Source organism: Manis pentadactyla, chromosome 1 (assembly GCF_030020395.1).
Source record: "Manis pentadactyla isolate mManPen7 chromosome 1, mManPen7.hap1, whole genome shotgun sequence".
NCBI lineage: Eukaryota > Metazoa > Chordata > Mammalia > Pholidota > Manidae > Manis > Manis pentadactyla.
In genome coordinates, this window is record NC_080019.1 from 227270767 (window position 1) to 227292493 (window position 21727).

At 39.5% G+C, this 21727-nt stretch overlaps 1 protein-coding gene across 12 annotated transcripts in view; it reads left to right on the forward strand.

Annotated features, from left to right (window-relative positions):
• Positions 1 to 21727, forward strand: part of FHIT (fragile histidine triad diadenosine triphosphatase) — a 1315417-nt gene that overhangs the window by 25635 nt on the left and 1268055 nt on the right. For all 12 annotated transcript variants that reach the window (XM_057508099.1, XM_057508116.1, XM_057508127.1 and 9 more), the window contains exon 2: positions 4421 to 4469. The gene's annotated coding sequence lies outside the window, so the exon portion shown is untranslated. The remainder of the gene's footprint in view (positions 1 to 4420; positions 4470 to 21727) is intronic.

Sequence of the window (21727 nt, forward strand, 5' to 3'; positions counted from 1 at the left end):
ATCCAACTCCCTACTTGGATATTTCTTGTAGAACTATGTCTCTAAGGCACCTCAAATTCAATATATCTACAACCAAACTTGATCTTTGACTCCTGTGGACTCTGATGCAGCAGGATTTGATTCATTCAATGGTCTGTTGAACTCCAACTCAGAAAACTGTCATAAATATTGTGATTTTCAAATACATTTAAAAAATCTCATCTCATAGTATTTTAACTTTACTGTGATTAGAGGATTTTGATATGCGTTTTTTGACACTTGTTGAGACCACCTTGCTGCTCTGTCAGTTTTTGCTTATGTTCCATGTGCACTTGTAAAGAATGCTGTGGCAGAGTGCATTTTCCAAAGGTGGGTTGCCCTAACACATTTATCCAGGTCATGTGCTCTTTCTTGTGTTGCAAGACGCTGACACTCTTCCTGCTGAGAGATGGAGTTTTTGTTCTCTTCCCTTTCACCTGGTTGGGGGTTTGTGATTGAATCCTTGACCGGTGGAGTGCTGTGTATCTGGTGTTCGTGTGACTTCCAAGCCTAAAGAATACAGCTTCCACCTCACTCTTGTTCTGAGAACTCCTGCCTTGGGAATCCAGCCACTGTGCTGTCATGAGACTCAAGTAACATGGAGAGGTCACAGTGGGCATTTCAACTGGCAGTCCCAGCTGCAGTCTCAGCTAACCCTCAGCAATAACTGGCAAGACATTTGAGAAAATGAGCCTTCAGCTAATTCCAGCCTCCAGCTTTCAAGTCTTCCAGCTGAGGCCTCGGACATTGTAGCATATAGAAAGTTGGCTTGTGGTACCCTGTCAGAATTCCTGTTTCACAGAAACCGCAAGAGAGAAAATATTATTATTTCTAAGTCATTAATTCTCTGGTAGTACATTATATACAATAGTCGATGCAAATACTTATTCTATCATTGCTAACTTCTATTTTTGCCTAGCATTAACTTATTGACACCATCTGTCTTTTGGTTCCTATTTGCTTGGTATAGAGTTTTCTATACTTTTCCTTTGAAATTCTATGTTTCAGATGTGTTTCTTATAAACATCACATAGCAAGGTTTAAAAAAAATCCATTTTGAAAAAATTTTAGCAGATGTATTTAATTCATTTATCCTGATTCCTGACATATTTGAACTTACTTTAAATATTTTCTTTTGTGTTTTCTATTCACTGTGCTTTCTCTTGCTTCTTTATCCCATCTATCCCAGTCTTTCACAGAGAAATGATTACGTTTTATAGTTTCTGTATTTTTCCCTCCATTGGTTGGGACATTTCTAGTCTTTTAGTGATTATGCTTATGTTTTAACATTGTGAAATAGAGCATATGTACAGAATTATTTTTGTAAGTGTGTGTCTACAGTTTAAAGAACATAATAAACTGAACATCCAGATACCTCTCCTCAGGCCAAGAAATAGAGCATTACCATATTCCAGAATCTCCCCGATGCTTCTCCCCATTGTATCTCCTCTCTTGCCCTCAGGATAAACATAGGCTGAATTCTGTGATCTTCCCTTGCTTTTCTTTACAGTTTTTGCCATTAACATGTTAATATTCCAAAATAAGATAGTATTTATTTTTTGCCTTTATGAACATGTTATTTGTATGGGATGGTCTATATACCCTTCTTTGATTTGCTTCTTTTGTTGTACATCATATTTTTGAGAGGCATACATGTTGATGTATATAATTGTGTCACCGATTTTTTCAAAGCTGTATTACATTCTGTTGTAACAGTCTATAAAAATGAATTTATTCATTGCACCGCTGAAGATGTTTGGGTTGTTTTCAGTTGTTACCATTCTAGTAGTGATGCCCTAAACTTGAATGTACCTCTGTGAACATATATGCAAGGGTATCTTTGGTTATATACATAGAGAAAGAAATGCTGGTTATCCTTAACAAGTTAATCTGTAGTTTTAATGCATATCTTTAACAACTTAATCAGTGTTTCTCTCTTCCTCTTGAACAATTCATTACCTTTCCCTTTTGTCCATGTTTGTAGCCAATCACTTATTTCATCTTATTTGCAAAACCTAAAGATTGGCTGTTACTATTGTTGTTCACTTTTTACAACCAGAGTTTAATAATAATTATTCATTACCCATTGTTTATTATTAAATTACTAGATTTACAATCATGCTTGCGAATTTCTTTGTTTGCCATTACTTTTTGTTCCTCCTTTCCTCCATCTGCAATCAATTCCTTCTTATTCAAGTATATCTTGTAGTAATTCTTTCAGCAAAAGTAAACTACTGTGAGCAGGGAATGGTCTTTTCTGAAAAATGTCCTTATTTCTCTGTCATTCTTGAATGATCATAGGTTTAGCATGGCTGTAGAATTTTCACTGAACTTTTCTTTCCTTTTGATACTTTGAACATGTTATTTCATTGCTGTCTTGCTTTTATTTTTGCTGATGACAAGTTGTTTTGCAAGGAGCCTGTTTTTTTCTCTCTGGTTGACTTTAAGACTTTTTGTCTAACTCTGGTGTTCTGTGGTTTCTTTCTTATGTATCTATGTGTAGATTTGCTTTTATTTATTTTGTTGAGGTGTTGGTGGGCTTTCTTAAGAGGATTCATGTCTTTCATTCTAGAAAGTTTACATTCATTATCTTTTCATATTGGTTTTCTCCCTTTCTTTTGAGCTTGGCAATTTGGAGATACATACATACATATGTGTGTATATGTATAATTTTAACTATATTTTGTTTAACATTTCTGTGTGTTAAAAGTGGAAAGGAATACAGCTCAGTCTCTGTTATCAGATCATAAATCTCACAGATTTTACAAAATGCAGTATTATACTATTTTTAACTAGTCCTCCCTCAACTCTACTGTAATTAACATAACAGAGGGGGTAGGAGATATTTCTGATGCTGTCCCATGGAGGGGTCTGACCTCCTGTAATAACATTCCAAGATTTACATTACAGACAGAAGTCTGGCCTTGTTCTTTGGTGGCCGTGCATCAGTGGGAATAGGTTCTTTGGTGGGATAGGGGGATGCGGGGGGATTGAGGGAAATAGCTGAGTAAGGGCTAAAGTGGTTACTCAGGCTATTGAAGGAAAAAAAAGAACTATGTGAAAATCATGGAGTGGTTGGCCATTTCAACTATTGTACCTTTAGGAGATGTTCGGACCTAGCCAAGAATGAGCAAATGATGCCTATTCCAATTATTTTTTGGCTTTTGAGTCACCATATGATAATGTTGGACTGCTATAGAATCGACTCCTTGCACCCTTAAGGAGTATTACGGTAGGCACCCCCTTATCTGTCGAGAACATGTTCCAAGACCCACAGTGGATGCCTGAAACTGCAGATAGTACCAAAGCCTATGTATACTATGTTTTTTCTTGTACCTACATACCTATGATAAAACTTATAAGTTAGGCACAATAAAAGATTAACAAAAATAATTAATAACAAAATAGAATAATTATAACAATATACTGTAATAAAAGGTTAGTGTGGTCTCTCTGCCTCTTAAAATATCTATTGTACTGTACTCCTTTTCTAGTGATGATGTGAGGTGATAAAATGCCTATGCGATGAAGTGCGGTGAATGACGTAGGCATTGGGCTGTAGCATTAGGCTGCTATTGACCTGCTAATGACTTATCAGAAGGAAGATCACCTGCTGCTGGACCATGGTTGACTGGGGGTAACTGAAATGGGAAAGTGAAATTGAGGCTAAGGGAGGACTACAGTAACAGTTTAACAGCTTAACAGCTGCAATTTAGACCATCTCTATCATGCCAACTTGCTTGTGGTCAGTGCATAGTATGTTTTGGTCACATGAAGTTTAATTTAACATGTCGAGATTTCATTTGAAATGTCAAGTGTGGCTTCCTCTGTTTTGTGAGTTTCTCTCTACTGAGAGAAGACCATGCTCTACCTAGAGGTAGGGGGATTGTACCTGTAAGCTTGCACATGTGTACTCATGGGAGCAAGTGGTGAAGTCTGCATTGGGAGGACCATGCAACTCATATAAGTGGAGTAGGCTTCCCCAAGTAAAACTTTTTCAGGGAAATGGAAATAGAGTGTGCAAGATGATGATGATGACGAAAGAAGTAAGAGAATAAAATGCTTGATCAGATTGAATGTACTGCATAATGTTTAATTTGATTTTCATCTTTGCACTTTATAAGCTGTTCCCATTCTGTTGAGTTCACACCCCAAAAGATTTGACTGTAGAGCTGGCCAGGTTTGTGTGATTTAATTATGGGTAGATGTGTATGCCAGTTTTAGTTTATGTCTGTCTTTTATTGGCCTCTCTTGCGGATGTGTGAGGCACAGTTTTATCAATGGTTTATTTGGCTAGCACCACATACCGTGGCATATGGAAATTCCACTTAGAAACATGGAGAGAAAATGTTTGTGTTTTACTTGCAGATAACTCAGTGCTTTCATTTTTATCTCTTTGTAGCTTTGAAGCTCAGCAAAGAAGGGAAATCCATTGAGAGCAGTCTGTAAAGGTAAGTGTATTTATTACATGGCCTTGACAAACATTGCCTTTTCAACATTGATTTTGCTTTTATTCAGAGATTTAAACACTTGGGTTAAAGATAGAGCTGACAGGACAACTTCCTTAACCACCTGCTTGTCCTCCCTCTTAGGCAAAAGTGCTGAGCAATAGTTAGCAGAGAGAAGGAGGAAATAAAATGATGTGCTGAGGGTAGCCAAATGCAATTGTATGCTTGCTGACTTTTGCTTTCTTCTCAGCAGCTAAGACATTCGGATAGACCTAAGTTTACTAAGATTAATGCCAAGTGGAAAAAGAGTGCACTCATACCACTTCTAGTCAATAGTTAAATAAACCCAGCTGGCGAAGTAAAGCATTTAAAATAAAATGCAGAGTGGCATTTGAATTGGGTTGGATGAAATTTATCGTGAAAGTCAGTTGTGCAGTTGCATGGAGGACCTAGTTTTGTAGAAAGGATAGAGAAAGCCAGTGTGTATGTTAATACCATTCCACCCAGTCACTGTGGACCTTAAGGGAGTTACAGGAAATGAAATTCCAAGTTGGAAGCAATGGGAAAAGTACTTACTCAGCCTCCTGTGAAACATTACAATCCAGTTGGTTTTTACATGAAAATATGTAATTGTTTCCTCTTTGCTAGGTATATTTATAAGCATAGTGCTGTACAGCATTGTTCTTTGATTCATTGTTTAATTTCTGTTCTGCATGAAGTATTTTAATTTAAAGAATTCATTCTGGGGAATTATAGGGCTGCAGTTTCATCAAGAGTCTTTGGTGGCCAGGGTGAAATATGCCATAATTTTACAATTGTTTTCATCATCAATTATGTTTTTGACAATTTTAGTTTTTTTTCTGTCATTTTTATTATAGCAATCATAACTGTGACCACTTTAGTTAAAGTTGAAAAGCCATTTTGATTTACCTTCTATTTTAAGTTATTCCTAACTTTATGACAGATCTACTTCTGGGACTGAATTTTTAATGTTTATTTTGAGAGTGAAAAAGAATTTTACAGGGAAATTGGAGAAACTTGTTTTGAATAATCTGATCACTAGCTATAAAAATACCATTTTGAAGATTTGCTTTGGAATGACTAAACTCTGGTGCATGAAAGCTGGTTGGATTGGAATTTTTCTGTAATGGTTGGCCACTAGTGAAGAAAAGCCTATCCTAAGAAGTAGATAATTCTTATTTTCAGCTATATAACTTATATATCTCTGACCATTGAGCCACAGCTTGGAATAAAGCAGTACTTGATAGCTTTTAAAAGTAAATTCTCCTCAATTATTATAGTTAGTGATCATGTAGCAATCTTTAGAACCTTGTGATTTTTAGGTATAGTTATGGTGTTCACATTCCTCTTGGAGAATGTTTTCATACTGGTACAGTCCATTTCCTCTATTCTGAATGAAATTCCTTTCTTCAGATGGTATTCTTGAGTCAGACATGGATTTAATCCTGATTTGGCTTATTAGCTATTAGTCCATGGAGAAGTTATTTACCTCTTCTGTAACTCAGTTTCCTAGTTTTGAAATAGGGATAATAATAATATTGTTTTCTTCATAAGGTTATTGTGAGGATTAAATGAATCGGTTATGTGTCACGGGCTTAGAACAATTCCTGGGCCATGATAAGTACTCAGTAGATGTTATTGGCTGCGGCTGCTGTGTGTATTGCTGTCATCATCATCATCATCAACATCAATATTAGCATCCTTATGAATTTATTCATTAGATATTTTGAGAAGTCTGTTTTTTTTGGAAGCTTCATGGTAATGTTTCCAAAATGGAAATGTTACTGAAGAAGGGCAAATTCTGCTTTGTTTTGAGGAATCAAATGAAAAGATGACTTTCAGGTAATAGAAGTGAGGTGTCTGGAAGTAAAACATTGTCAGGTGGAAATTTTATGAGAACCTGGGTGAATGCTCTCTTTGGCTGTGTGTGGGCAGTTACTAATTAATACAGTCTTAAGAAATTAGTGATCTACTGCTGTCTAGTTATATTCTTAAGGAATTTTTGAAGAAAGACTTTTTAAGTGTGGAGTAAACCCCCTACACCCTCCCCCACCTTTTTTTTTTTAAAATGTATTTGTTTTGCCTTCCTAACAGCACCTCTATTTCCTTTTGAGGTAATTACACTTGTGGAACTGTAACCAGGGGCCTTAGGGGCCTACACTTAGCCTAGGGCTGGGTGCAACTACAAGCTTGGTTAAGTGGGTGCTCTTGTGAAATTTAATTTTGAGCTAAGGGATTCTCCTTTGTCCCAGTGGGCATTTGGCTGTTAATACCTGCTATGAGACTACTGTAGCAGTTCCCATTTCCTATCCTCCATGTCTGTCTTGGCCACTGATGGTCTCCAAGCCTTATCTCTCAGTCTGCCATGGATTCTCTGAACCTTCAATTTCCTTCTAATAATCCTTCTTAAATTGGCCAGTTGGGTTCTGCTGCTTGCTGCCACAGAACCATAACCAGTAGAGTAGTTTACAAACTAGGGACTTAAATTTGGAAGAAATGAGGAATGTTTTGAGGTTTACAATGAAAATACCATTCATGACTTTCTTCTGTTAAGTATCTGAACACTTTCCTGTAGATTATAAAAGGTACAGAGTTCTCATTCTATTGAAAATGGGCTCTTTTGCCAGACTCCCTATTACTTCTGTGTTTGGTAAAAAGTCATTTGTGGCTGCTTTTGTAAGCTCACAAAAGATGTATGTGTATGCAGAGGTGGAGTTGGAAATGAGAAGAGAAGCAAAAAGGTCATCTCTCTGATTTCTGGGGCCCTGGTCTCTTTGTGGCATGGGGATTTTGAAGGGACGGTGATTCCCTTCCACTTACCCCAGCATTCCAAAACAAAGTCTTTAAATATGTTTCTGCTTTTCCCTGAATTTTTATTAACTCTTTTGAACTCTTTTCTTGCCCTACTGAATACCTTCTTGCTAATGATGTGTAACATGTGATTGAAAACTCAGTTATTTTGGTCTCTGGCATTGCTTGTGGTTTCCTGAGAATGGAATGGGTAAGTTTGCTTCGTTTCCCCTTGTGTCTTGTGTCTTGTTTGTTGACTGCTTCTGTGTTCTGTGCTGTGCCTAGAACAAAGCTAGTTAATGATTTTTTCACAGGGACATCAATTTTGCACTCCTACTGTGAATAAATAGCATGACAGCCGTGTATGGTGGAAAGAGCTTTAGCTGCGGTGTTAGGGAACATGCCTTCTTGTTTGAGCTCTGCCACTTGCTAGCTTTATGACTCTGGGCAAAATACCTTGACTTTTTAAAGGTCCTTACCTGTTAAATCTGTATAACCCTTGCCCTTCCATTGCATATGGCTGTTTTGAAGATGTTATAAAAATAATGAATGTGAAAGTGCTTAGCAAATTGTAAAGAGCAGTATAACATCCATGCATTATTATGTTAAATATATTTATTCAACAGATTGAAAAATTGAGGGCTTGTTTTATAAGGCTGAGTAGGAAAGTAAAGTAAATTAAGAACAAAAATGAAAACAAAATAGCATCATCCTTGTGATGGATATTCTCAATCTGTGCCTATAGCTCTTCACTCCTCTGAAAGCCTCTGGGCTGCAGGAGGCTAACCCCTATTGTGAACATTTACTGGGCTCCCTTGCGTTCTGGCTTCCTGTTGGATTAGCCGATGGAAGGCACTGGATGAATATCTGAGAGTGTGAGGTCAGAATGTTATCTCTTACCTTCCTTGTAGCACCATGGGTTGGCAGTGGCTATATCCCATAAGGAAGATCACAGTCCCTGTTGGTGGCCTCTCTTCCACAGCTATGACTCTTCCCACTATCTGGTAACTGCTCTTTCCCTTTGTCCCTTTAAGTCTGGGGTGGTAACAGTTTTAAGTTTGCTAACTCCAAGGTACTGGACTGTCCCTTGTTAGTTTCCTTAACCTTGCCCATACCCTTCATCAAATTCAACTTACCCACCCTAGGTGAAGTTGTTTTTTCTTTTGTGCTGTGACCTTGATTGCACAAAAGAGCTTCTTTGTATTTCTTTCAGCCATCCTCAATTCAATTCAACAAATGTCTTTTTAGGACTAGAATGTGTCAGGGACATAATAAATGTTTATTGTAAACTTTTAAGAAGTGAAAATTTTGGTGGTACATTTGCAGGAGTTACATCAATTGGTTTTCTACAGTAAGTTTTGGTAAATTGGAAAACTTTCTGTTAATCCTAGTATATAAAGATATCCAATATTATACACATGAATTATTTTTAAAAATTCATTTTTATTTTTATCAAAGCAACATATTTACATTGTTTGACTAAAACAGCAGTGTCTCTCCTGAGGGGGAATGCCCCCAGGCAAGTTCACTCTGTATTCCGTGAGATGAATAACAACAATCAGACATTAGGGATAAAGGGTTTATACTAAGCTTTATTCTCATGGTGGCAGGTTGATTGCTGGAATGATGTCTGCCTCTGGCAAGTTAGCAATCTGTCTCTGTCTTTGTCTCCAGGCAGAGCATGGGTGGAGCTCTTTATATAGTAACACTGACAATAATGGCTAATTGCCAATGGGTGTGTAAGCAGGACCTTGTGCAGTAGGACAATTACAACATCAAGTGGATTAGGGTCAGGTGAGGATCCTGGCCATAGGAACTTCCATTTTCCCTACAAGCAGTAAAAACCAAATACTGAAAAACTGCAAAACCTACCTGCTCCTCCTACTTTTCTCATACTCTTCCTATCTGCTTCCAAGAATTGACTCTAATACTTTTCGTGGAAGTGCACAGATCTCCCAACACAAGGAACCCAAGGAAGACAACACCAAGGCATATAATAAGTAAAATGGCAGAGATCAAGGACAAGGACAGAGTATTAAAAGCAGCCAGAGAGAGATAAAAGATCACATACAAAGGAAAACCTATCAGGCTATCATCAGACTTCTCAGAAAAACCTTTATAGGCCAGAAGGGAGTTGCATGATGTATTCAATGCAATGAAACAGAAGGGGCTCGAACCAAGAATCCCCTACCCGGAAAGATTATCATTTAAATTTGAAGCAGGGATTAAATAATTTCCAGATAAGCAAAAGTTGAGGGAATTTACTTCCCACAAACCATCCCTACAGTGTATTTTGGAGAGACTGCTATAGATAGAAGTGCTCCTAAGCCTAAATAGTTGTCATCAGAGAAAATAAAATCACAGTAAAGGAAGTAGACCAATTAATTTACTAAGTAAATGGAAAATATATCAATTACCCACAAAGTCAGTCAAAGGATACACAAAGAGTACAGAATATGACACCTAATATATAAAGAGTAGAGGAGAAATAAAAAAAGGGGGGGAAGAACCCTTAGATTGTGTTTGAAATAGTGTACTTAGTGAGTTAAGTTAGACTGTTAGATAGTAAAGAAGCTACCCTTCAACCTTTGGTAACCATGAATCTAAAGCCTACAATGGCACTAAGTACATATCTATTGATAATCACCTAAAGGTAAATGGTCTGAATGCACCAATCAAAAAACATAGAGTTACTGAATGGATAAAAAAATAATCAAACCCATCTATATGCTGCCTACAAGAGACTCACTTCAAACCCAATGAAATACACAGACTAAAAATGAAGGGATGGAGAAAGATAATTTATGCAAATAATAGGGAGAAAAAAGCAGGAGTTGCAGTACCTGTATCAGAAAAAGTAGAATTCAAAACAAAGAAAGTAACAAGAAACAAAGAAAGACATTACATAATGATAAAGAGGTCATTCCATTAAAAGGATATAACCATTATAAATATCTATGCACCCAACATAGGAGCACCTACATATTTGCAGGAAATACTAACAGAATTAAAGGGGGAAACTGAATGCAATGCATTCATTTTAGGAGACTTCAACACACCACTCACCCCAAAGGACAGATCATCCAGACAGAAAATAAGTAAGGAGACAGAGGCACTGAACAACACATTAGAACAGATGGACCTGACAGACATCTACAGAACTCTACACCAAAAAGCAGCAGGATACACATTGGAAGTGCACATGGAACATTTTTGAGAATAGATCACATGCTAGGCAAAAAGTGCTTCAGTAAATTCAGAAGGATTGAAATTGTACCAACCAGCTTCTCAGACCACAAAGGTATGAAACTAGAAATAAATTATGCAAAGAAAACAAAAAAACATACAAACACATGGAGGCTTAACAACATGCTCCTAAATAATCAATGGATCAGTGACCAAATTAAAACAGAGATCAAGCAATATATGGAGACAAATGAAAACAATAACTCAACACCACAAAATCTGTGGGATGCAGCAAAGACCATGCTAAGAGAGAAGTGTTCTGCAATACAGGCTTACTTCAGGAAAGAAGAACAATCCCATATGAACAGTCTAAACTCACAATTAATGAAACTAGAAAAAGAAGAACAAATGAGACCCAAAGTCAGTAGAAGGAGAGACATAATAAAGATCAGAGTGTAAATAAATAAAATTGAGAAGAATAAAACAGTAGAAGGAATCAATGAAAGCAGGAGCTGGTTATTTCAGAAAATAAACAAAATAGATAAACCCCTAGCCAGACTTATCAAGAAAAAAAGAGAGTCTACACACATAAACAGAATCAGAAATGAGAAAGAAAAAATCACAACAGATACCACAGAAATACAAACAATTATTAGAGAATACTATGAAAAATTATATGATAACAAATTGGATAATATAGAAGAAATGGACAACTTTTTAGAAAAATACAACCTTCCAAGACTGACCCAGAAAGAAACACAAAATCTGAACAGACCAATTACCAGCAATGGAATTGAATTGGTAATCAAAAACTACCTAACAACAAAACCTCTGGACCAGATGGCTTCACTGCTGAATTTTATCAAACATTTAGTGAAGACCTAATACCCATCCTCAAAGTTTTCCAAAAAGTAGAAGAGGAGGGTATACTCCCAAACTCATTCAATGAGGCCAGCATCTCTCTAATACCAAAACCAGGCAAAGATGCCACAAAAGAATGAAAATTACAGACCAATATTTCTGATGAACATAGATGCAAAAATACTCAACAAAATATTAGCAAACCAAATTCCAAAATACATCATAAAGATAATCCATCATGATCAAGTAGGATTTATTCCAGGCATACAAAAACAGTACAATATTCGAAAATCAATCAACAACATACAGCACATTAACAAAAAGAAGGACGTAAATCACATGATCACCTCCATAGATGCTGAAAAGGCATTTGAGAAAATTCAACACCCATTCATAATAAAAACTCCAACAAGGTGGGTATAGAGGGCAAATACCTCAACATAATAAAGGCTATATATGACAAACCCATATCCCACATCATACTTAACAGCAAAAAGCTGAAAGCTTTTCCTCTAAGATCAGGAACAAGGCAAGGTTTCTCATTCTCCCCACTTTTATTCAACATAGTACTGGAAGTCCTAGCCACAGCAATCAGACAACACAAAGAAATAAAAGGCACCCAGATTGGTAAGGAAGAAGTTAAACTGTCATTGTTTGCTGATGACATGATATTTACTTAAAAAGATCCCAAGGAATCCACCCCAAAACTACCAGAACTAATAACTGAATTTGGCAAAGTTGCAGGATATAAAACCAATAGACAGAAATCTGTTGCACTCATATATACTAATGATGAACTAGCAAAAAGAGAAATAAGGAAATAATCCCATTCACAATTGCATCAATAAGAAAAAAATACCTAGGAATAAACCTAGCCAACTGGGTGAAAGATGTATACCCTGAAAGCTACAAGACACTCATGCGAGAAATTAAAGAAGACACCAGCAAATGGAAATACATCCCATGCTCATGGATAGGAAAAATTATATTGTCAAAATGGCCATTCTGCCTAAAGTAATCCACGGATTCAAATCAATCCCTATCAAAATACCAACAGCATTCTTCAATGAACTAGAACATATAGTTCTAAAATTCATATGGAACCACAAAAGACCCCGAATAGACAAAGCAATTCTGAGAAGGAAGAATAAAACTGGGGGGATGATGCTCCCCTACTTTAAGCTCTACTACAAAGCCACAGTAATCAAGACAATTTGGTACAGGTACAAGAACAGACCCATAGACCAATGGAACAGAATAGAGATCCCTGATATAAACCCAAGCATATGTGGTCAATTAATATATGATACAGGAGCCATGGATATAAAATGGGGAAACAACAGCCTCTTCAACCACTGGTGTTGGCAAAACTGGACAGCTACAAAGTAAGAGAATGAAACTGGATTATTGTTTAACTCCATATACAAAAGTAAACTTGAAATGGATTGAATTCCTTAATGTAAGTCATGAAACCATAAAACTCTTGGTAGAAAGCATAGGCAAAAATCTATTGAATATAAGCATGGGCAACTTTTTTTCTGAACACATCTCCTCGGGCAAGGGAAACAAAAGCAAAAATAAACTCATGGGACTACATCAAATTAAAAGGCTTCTGTACAGCAAGGGACACCCATCAGTAGAACAAAAAAGCATCCTATAGTATGGGAGAATATATTTGTAAATACATATCTGACAAAGGGTTAACATCCAAAATATATAAAGAACTCACATACCTCAACACCCAAAAAGCAAATAACCCGATTAAAAAATAGGCAGAGCACATGAACAGACACTTTTCCTAAGAAGAAATTTATATGGCTAACAGACACATGAAAAGATACTCCACATTGCTAATTATCAGGGAAATGTGAATTAAAATCACAATGAGATATCACCTCTCACCATTAGGATGGCCAACTTTGAAAAGACTAGAAACAACAAATTCTGACGTTAATGCAGAGAAAGGGGAACCCTACTACACTGTTGGTGGGAATGCAAATTAGTTCAACCATTGTGTAAAGCAATATGGAGATTCATCAGAAAACTAAAAATAGAAATAATATTTGACCCAGGAATTCCACTCGTAGGAATTTACCCCCAAAAAACAAGATTCTTGATTCAAAAAGATATATGCACCTCTATGTTTATTGCAGCACTATTTACAATAGCCAAGATACAGAAGAAACCTGAGTGTCCTTAAGTAGATGAATGGATAAAGAAGATGGTATACCTATACACAATGAAATATTATTCAACCATAAGAAGAAAACAAATCCTACCTTTTGTAGCAACATGGATGGAACTACAGGGTATTATGCTCAGTGAAATAAGCCAGGCAGAGAAAGACAAATGATTTCACTCATCTGTGGAGTATAAAAACAAAGCAAAAACTAAAGGAACAAAACAGCAGCAGACTCAAAGACTTGAAGAAGGGACTAGTGGTTACCAAAGGGGAGGGTTGGTGGAGGGTGGGTGGGGATGGAGGGAGAAGATTATTGAGGGGCATTATGATTTGCACATATGGTGTCTGGGGGTCACAGGAAGACACTGTAGCACAGAGAAGACAAGTAGTGACTCTGTGGCATCTTGCTACACTGATGGACAGTGATTGTGGTGGAGTGTGTGTGTGTGGGACTTGATAATATGGGTGAATGTAGTGACCACAATGTTGTTCATGTGAAAACGTCATAAGATTGTTTATCAATGATACCTTAATTTAAAAAAATGCTGAAAAATATAAAAAATAATAAAGGCTATAGATGAAAAGAATATGCTCCTGTGACTGACAGGAGAAATGGCAGCATGAGAATGCTAGCTTTGAAGTGCTGAAGAATGAAATGGCATTGATATGAGAGGAGGCAGTATGAGAATGTGAGCTGTGAGGTGCTGTGGAGGAAGTAAAAGATTTGTTAAAAAATGAAATTCCATTGCTTCGAGGCACTGTAGACAAGATAAAAGCCATGAAGGAGGATGTACCCCTGTGAAAAGTACAAGAAGAGGTGGTGCAAGAATGTGCACTGTGTGGTGCTGTTGGGGAGGGAAATGATTTTTTGCAATATGAGAGTGGTGCTGCAAGGTGCTGTGGAGGAGGCAAAGGCCATGAAGGAGAAGGATATACTCCTGTGAGAAGCACAAGGAGAGGCAGCATGAGAATGCCAGCTGAGAGGTATTGAGGTGAAGGCAAGAGAGCTATTGAAGGCCGAGCTAATGTTGCTGCTAGGTGCTATATAAAAGGTAAAAGATGTAGCAGAGGAGTTCTCGGGGGAGTGGTGAGAATGGTGGTATCAGCTGGTGAAATGGAGGAAGAGCTGGGGAAGGACAAAGGGGTGGTGCAGTAGGCACCATCCTGTCCTCTGTTGAAAGCCTGCCTGGTTGTAGTTCAAGAAAATAAAAATGCAGCTTATAATCAGCACTCACAATATAGCTAGGTCACAGGGAAGGCAGTGTAGCATGGAGAAGACAAGTAATGACTCTATAGTATCTTACTATGCTGATGGACAGCAATTGCAAAGGGGTGGTGGTTGGGTGACTTGATAATATGGTTGAATGTTGAAACCACAATGTTGCTCATGTGAAACCTTCATAAGATTGTGTATCAGTGATACCTTAGTTAAAAAAAAAGAAATAAAGATGCAACAATCAGAGGTTCCTCTGGGAAAGGTATAGCCTCCTCTCTGGGTCATGGAACACTCTCTTCCCTGCCTTTCTTCTCAGGCTAAGCTGGTGGATTTGGGCTCCTGTTTTTGGCAGAACCCTTGGAGTTGATATCAGCTTGGTTTTTGCATCTTTGGGATGTGGGGGAGATGGAATTGTTCTGTTTGGATTAGACATGGGAAAGCTGGCTTCTTTGACAGTTCATCCTGCCTTGAGGCAGTGATACAAAATGCACATCAGACCCCAGAAAATCACTCCCTCATCAAATTGGCTTATGGTTGTGCTTTGCACTGTATGGCCCAATCAGGGTGATTTATCAATCTCCCCTCCCAAATGGCAGATGTATACTGAGCTCCGATAGGTGTTATGGGAGTTAGGCATGAAAAATGTCATTTATAGTCCAGAGATTTATGGCCCAGATGAGGAGCTCTTTACTGCAGGGATGAGAAATGTGGTGCTTCAAAGGGCTCCAATGTCCTGCTTTGGGTCCCTAGTGGCCATTCTTGTACCTCACTTAGGGCAGCTCATAAGTGAGGTTACCTGTACAGTAGCAGACTTAGGAGGGGCTGAAGCAATGAGAGCACAGAGGAAATATGGTCTGCTACTCAGAGGAAGAATTTAAAGGGCCCTGTGAAGGTTACAAGGACTGAGATATGGGTTGATTTAATACAGGCAGGAGTAGACAGAGAGAAATTAGATGGGAAGTCAAATAGAGCTGTGGCAACACTTGAAACTGGAGTAGTGGTTCCAGCTGCTGAGGACCAAGCATCAGAGGTTGGAGACAGAGCCACAAGTCCAACCTGGGTGTTTGGAAGACTTCCTGCTGGCGAGTAAGCCAACCTCACCTGAAACCACACAGGAAGATGAATGGGGGATATGGTTTGACTGAGGGAAGGGTCAAGGTACCTGCCCTGAGAGAGAGGCATGGGGGAACTGGAGGCTACTTGATGAAATATCAATTCATTAGTCCCCCATGAATGTACAACGTGTCCTGGTTCTGGTAGACACAGGAACTGAATGTTCACTGATTTATGGCAACTCTGAGCAGTTTCCCAGGATCCCTGCTGTCATAGATGGATGTGGAGGTAAGGCTGTCAGAGTGAAACAAGCCTGAGTCCCATTGGGAATAGGGCATCTACCCCCAGAGAAGTATACTGTTTATATTTCTCACATCCCCAAATATATTTTGGGGATAGATATCCTGCAGGGTGTATGGTTGCAGACCACTGCTGGTGAGTTCAGATCGAGGATACCTGTAGTTAAGGCAATTCTGAGGAGACATGCTAAGCACCCACCTGTAGCTCTGCCTGTGCCTTGGCAAGTGACTAATACCAAACAATGCAAATTGCCTGGAGGGCATAAAGAAATTGGAGGAACTCTACAGGAGCTGGAGAAGGTGGGTATCATAGAGCCCACTCATAGTCCTTTCAGTACCCTGGTTTGGCCAGTAAAAAAGCCACACAGTTCCTGACAGATGACCATGGATTACAGATAATTGAATAAAGTCATACCCCCTCTTTTTGCTGCCATCTCCTCTATTGCAGACCTGATGGATACCCTTAGTCATGAACTAGGAATATATTATTATGTTGTAGATTTTGCTAATGCCTTCTTTTTCATTGGCACAGAACAGCAAAGCCTTCATTTTCATTGTCACAGAACAGCAAAGGAACAAACAGTTTGCCTTCACATGGGAAGGACGACAATAGACTTTCACTGTCGTTCCACAGGGGTACTTCCACAGCCCCACCATCTGGCATGGACTTGTAACCCAGGACTTGGCAGCATGGAGAAACTGCCAACTGTGCGGCTGTATCATTATATTGATATCACGCTCACATTTGATTCTCTTACAGATCTAGGAGGTGCTGCACCTAGACCCTGCAACTTCTACAGTAGAAAGGATAGGCTGTGAACAGCACCAAGGTTCAGGAACCTGGTTTGTCAGTCTAATTCTTGGGGGTTGTCTGATCGGGTAAGACTAAAGTCATACCAGAAGCAGTTATAGATAAAGTTGAGGCCTTCCCTATCCTTACAACTGTGGCATTGTTACAGGAGATGTGGATCTTCTAGGCTACTGGAGAGTGTTTATCCCACATTTGGCATAAATTCTGAAGCCCTTATACCATTGGTACAAGAGGGCATCAGGTGGGACTGGGATGATGCATGTACATCTGCCGTTACTACAGCAAAACGGGCAGTCAAGGACATTCAGGCCTTGAGTGTAGTAGACCCATCAAGGTCCTGTGAGCTGGATGTTCATGTAACCAAAGATGATTATGGTGGGGTCTCTGGCAGTGGCTTGAATGAACTCACCAACTTACTGGATTCTGGTCACAACTCTGGAAAGGAGCAGAGGTATGGTACACCTTAATAGGGAAACAGTTAGATGCCATGTACCATGCCTTGCTGGCTATAGAACCCATCCCTGGAACAACCCGAATAAAGGTAATTACCTGTACCATCATGGGGTGGATACGAGACTGGACCCAAAAGCCATGGAGTGGTGTGGCATAGACACCTACACTGGCCAAGTGGAGCACGTACCTGCAGCAATGTAACACCCTCTCTACTATCCCCTTGAGTGAAGAACTCCAGTGCTTATTGGGGTGGGTAACATATACCAGTGAAAGGCAAGGAGAATTTGCTTTAGAGCCATTAGTAGCAGAGAGCTCTTACTGGGCGGGAAGAGCCCCTACACCTGGAGGTGCATGGTACACAGATGTCTCCAACCATGGGCAGCCCCAAAAATGGAGGGCCATAGCTTTCCATCCTATGACTGTGACAATATGGATGGAAGAGAAAGAGAAGAAGAGCAGTCAGTGGGCAGAGTTGTAAGCAGTGTGGCTTGTGTTCAGCCAGGAGCCCTCCCCAATGGTTTTTTCCACTGACATCAGGCCTATCTATTGAGGCTTGACTCTGTGGCTTCTGACATGGTACCATGCCAACTGGTTGGTTGGTCCCTGACCCCTTTGGGGGCAAGAATTGTGGCAAGACTTATGGGCCTGTGGTCAGACTAAGACATTTGCTGTATATCATGTGACAGGCCATTTGCCTCTGGCAACCCTAGGGTATGATGAAACAGATACACTGGCCCAGGTAGGTTGGCTAGCAGGAAAGCCTGACTCTGATGTGGCCCAGTGGTTACATCAGTGTTTGTTGCATTTGGGGCAGAAGACAATGTGGGCTGTAGCCTCCTGGTGGGGCCTACCTTTGACCTTTGAAGAAGTCAGAAGAGCACAGCAGCACTGTATGCTCAGAAAGGGACTTAGACCCAGTCCCACAGCAACATGGGACAATAGCCAGGGGGCTGATATCCCTTGTCAGATGGTAGATATATTTGGCCTTTGCCTGTGTCAGCAGGGTACCAATATACCATGACTTATGTGGACGCAGCTTTCTGGTTTCTGGACGCAGAAACCAGATTTCTGGTTACTTTTTCTGCACATTGTGCAGACCAGCAGATGACCAAAAGAGGCCTGGAGCATCTCTTTATAGTCTATGGCTGATTGTAGGTAATTGAGAGTGACCAAGGCACCTACTTTACTGGACATGCACTACAAGAATGGATGCAACAATTAGGGATCAAATGGAAGTCTCATGTACCATATAACCTTACTGGAGCAGGCATGATAGAGAGGTACAATGGTTTGTTAAAATCTGGTCTGAAGTCATCAGATACCAATAGTCTGTGGGGATGGTCAGTCCGCTTATGGACAGTGCTACGATGTTTGAATGAGAAGCCCTGGAAGGGGACATTGAGCCCTGTAGACATGCTAACACTTATTGCTGCCTCTCCTAAACAACTGCTAAGACAAACTGAGGAGGAATCGTTGAAGCAGAGGGTTAGCCACCAGGATAATACCTTGCTACCAGCACAAACTACAATAAACCCTGGAGATTCTGTTCAGTGGACATGGCCTTGGACATTTTGACACATGGACCAGGCTGGCCTCCTGTGTATTCCTGAAGTAATGGTAGAGTGGCCCCCAAGATCATGGTAGTATATCCTGAACTGCTGGAAGGCAGGAGCATCTTACTGGGTAGTTTTGTTTTATCAATATGACCAGTGCATGACCCTCCTGTAGCACTATATACAGACCTGTAAGAAACCAGCACAGAGAGAAGGGTAAAGGGATGGTATACTAGACCTGGACGGGACCCCCTTCCTGCCATGGTCCTACCATAGGGCCACTCTCTTGCATGCACCTACCTGATGGACAAGATTTGCCTATGTTGGTGTCATTAAAACAAGTATCTTAGCACCCTTAAGGCTAATCTCCTCTGACATCTTTGCGGATTGGGCACACACACTAGCAAAAAGCTGCTACTCACTGGGGTGCATTAAGCTCCCTATCAGTACTGCTACTGGCCTCCTGTGGAAAGTGTGAATTGTGAACTGGAGCTTATTTGAATATAGCTGGGATGAATGCTTCATGGCAGTCAATCTCTTTGGGCATGAGGATGACTATTATTATAATAATTTTTGTTGTTACAAGGTTCCAGTCTTCTTGCACAGGGACCATTGTGGAAGATTGAGGGTGTGTGAGGTGAGAATCCTGGAGGGGTGGGGTATAGGCACATTCCTATGGGCAGGAGCCTCAACTGACCCTAAACTGTTTGAAGATGTAATTGGCCTGCTGCTAGGCTAATGCTTCCACACCCATAGGCAGTAAGCTATTATTGACAGAGTCACTGTATGAAGACCTCTGCCAAGTGCTCTGGGCGGAGGCAGAGATGGAAGTGGATTATGGACCTGCAGGCTGCTGGATGCAGATGTGATTCTAATCCTTGACCTCCTGCCTGTAGAATAAAGGTGGGTGTAAACCGTTTTGCCTCAAGAGCCATCCATTGTCATTTTTTGGTCTCACTGAATCCATAGTGAACTTGTCCAGGGCTGAAACCCTCAGGCAAGACACATTGCTCTGAAAAATTTACTGCTTTTCCTAGGCATCTACCTTATGAAGTAGGTAGTACTGGCATTTCCATTTTATAGATGTGGAAATTGAGGCCTAAGGTTAAGTATTTTGCCTAGAGGCACACAACTGATAAGTGTTAGAATTGGGATTAGACTCTAGCAGGTCTGTCTACAAAGCCTGCATTCTTAATCATGACATTATTTGCAAACACTGTCACTTTAGTTGTTATCCTAATGTCTACATTAAAACAAAACCAAAAGGACTTCAGGTCTATCTTCAGATATTCATAATTAGCAAACCTGATATGGGGACCAAGAATTTGCAGTTTAAAAAGCTCCACAGGTGATTCCACTGATCATCAGGGTTTGAGAGCTTATTATGTTCTATGTTCTATTATAACCATAATTACCATCATCACCATCACAATCATCACCATGATCCTCACTGCTGTCATCAGCAGCACTACCTCCGTCAGCAGCAAAAGATGAGTCTTGTGCAGTGTTCTCTGCACAAGTGAATAGAGATCCTGGTGCCTGTTAACGCAGCTGTTTTTTGACCTGCTAGGTGAGATCACAGTGGTGGATGATTCAGGTCATGAGTTATCTGGCCATTTTTAAGTTTGGCTTTGGGAGGAACTGTGCTCCACAGAAGTGGACAAGGTTATTTCTTCAGCTCAGGTGGTTATTCCTTTATCTGGTATAAGAGCAATGAGACCATCATCCCTGTACTTAACCCAGACCTTAGTAGGACTCATTTTTTTCTGAGTCCCTAAAATGACATCTAGGGGAATACAAAGCTTAAGTAAAGGGAAACTTTGATGTCTTTGTTCTATTTGATTTCCAGTCCCCGAGATCTCCCCCAAGCGTGTGTCATTTCTTGTTTATCAGGCAGGAGAGAAGCAGTAAGATGTGGCCTGGGGTTTTCTCATCCCTAGGTGTGAAATTATTTCAGAACTATAATAATAATACTTTGCATTTCTATAGTCCTTTTATTTGAGGATCTAAAAGTGTTCTGTTGGTGTTAATAGAGCTTTCCCAGCACCCTCTGAAGTAGGTAAGTATTATTAGGGAAGATTTCTTCCAAGAACATTTTCACTTCTTATTCTGTGTGTGATTTGAAAATGCTTTTGTATTATTTGGGAATTTCAGCTGTGTGAAGTGCCATGCACTTCTTTATGTTCAATCTTCATTAATTCCCAGTACATTGAGGGAATAGAGTCATTTCTCATGAGTGGGTATGGCATTAGTTAGAATTAAAAGTATTCCATTATTGCCTTTTATTTGAATGTTTTGAAAATATTCAGTAATGTTCACCAGCTAGAGAACTGTCTATCTTAAGAGTTATGTTTCCTTTTTTAAGGTGGCAGGACTTGGAATATATTGAATAACTAGTGGGAACATGGCCTGGTAGTGTGGTGTCCTTGGGGAACTCATGACATGTCTAGCCAATTAAAAATACAAACTGATTTAAAGGTTTAATTTGAAAATAGTTTTGAATGTGGCATGCATAAATTTTAATCATGCACGCATGCATACTTGGTTGCATTTATTTTTCTCTAAATGTTGGAAAGTTCCATTTCAGTGGCATTTGGGGTTTCTGCTATCTCAATGTCATTGATGCAAATAAGCTACAAGTCTGCTATAGCACAGAGCATTCAGGGAAGGGCCCTCTGATCATTACTCCATGCTGGCCACCTTGTTCACACAGTGTTGGGTAGCCTGACTCTATTTATGCCAAGGAGGTTGGGATCTTTTGCTGTAGCTTTTATACTCCAATATTCCTTTTCCTAGCATCCCATCACCATTCCTATAAAAAGTCCTGTTTCCTCCT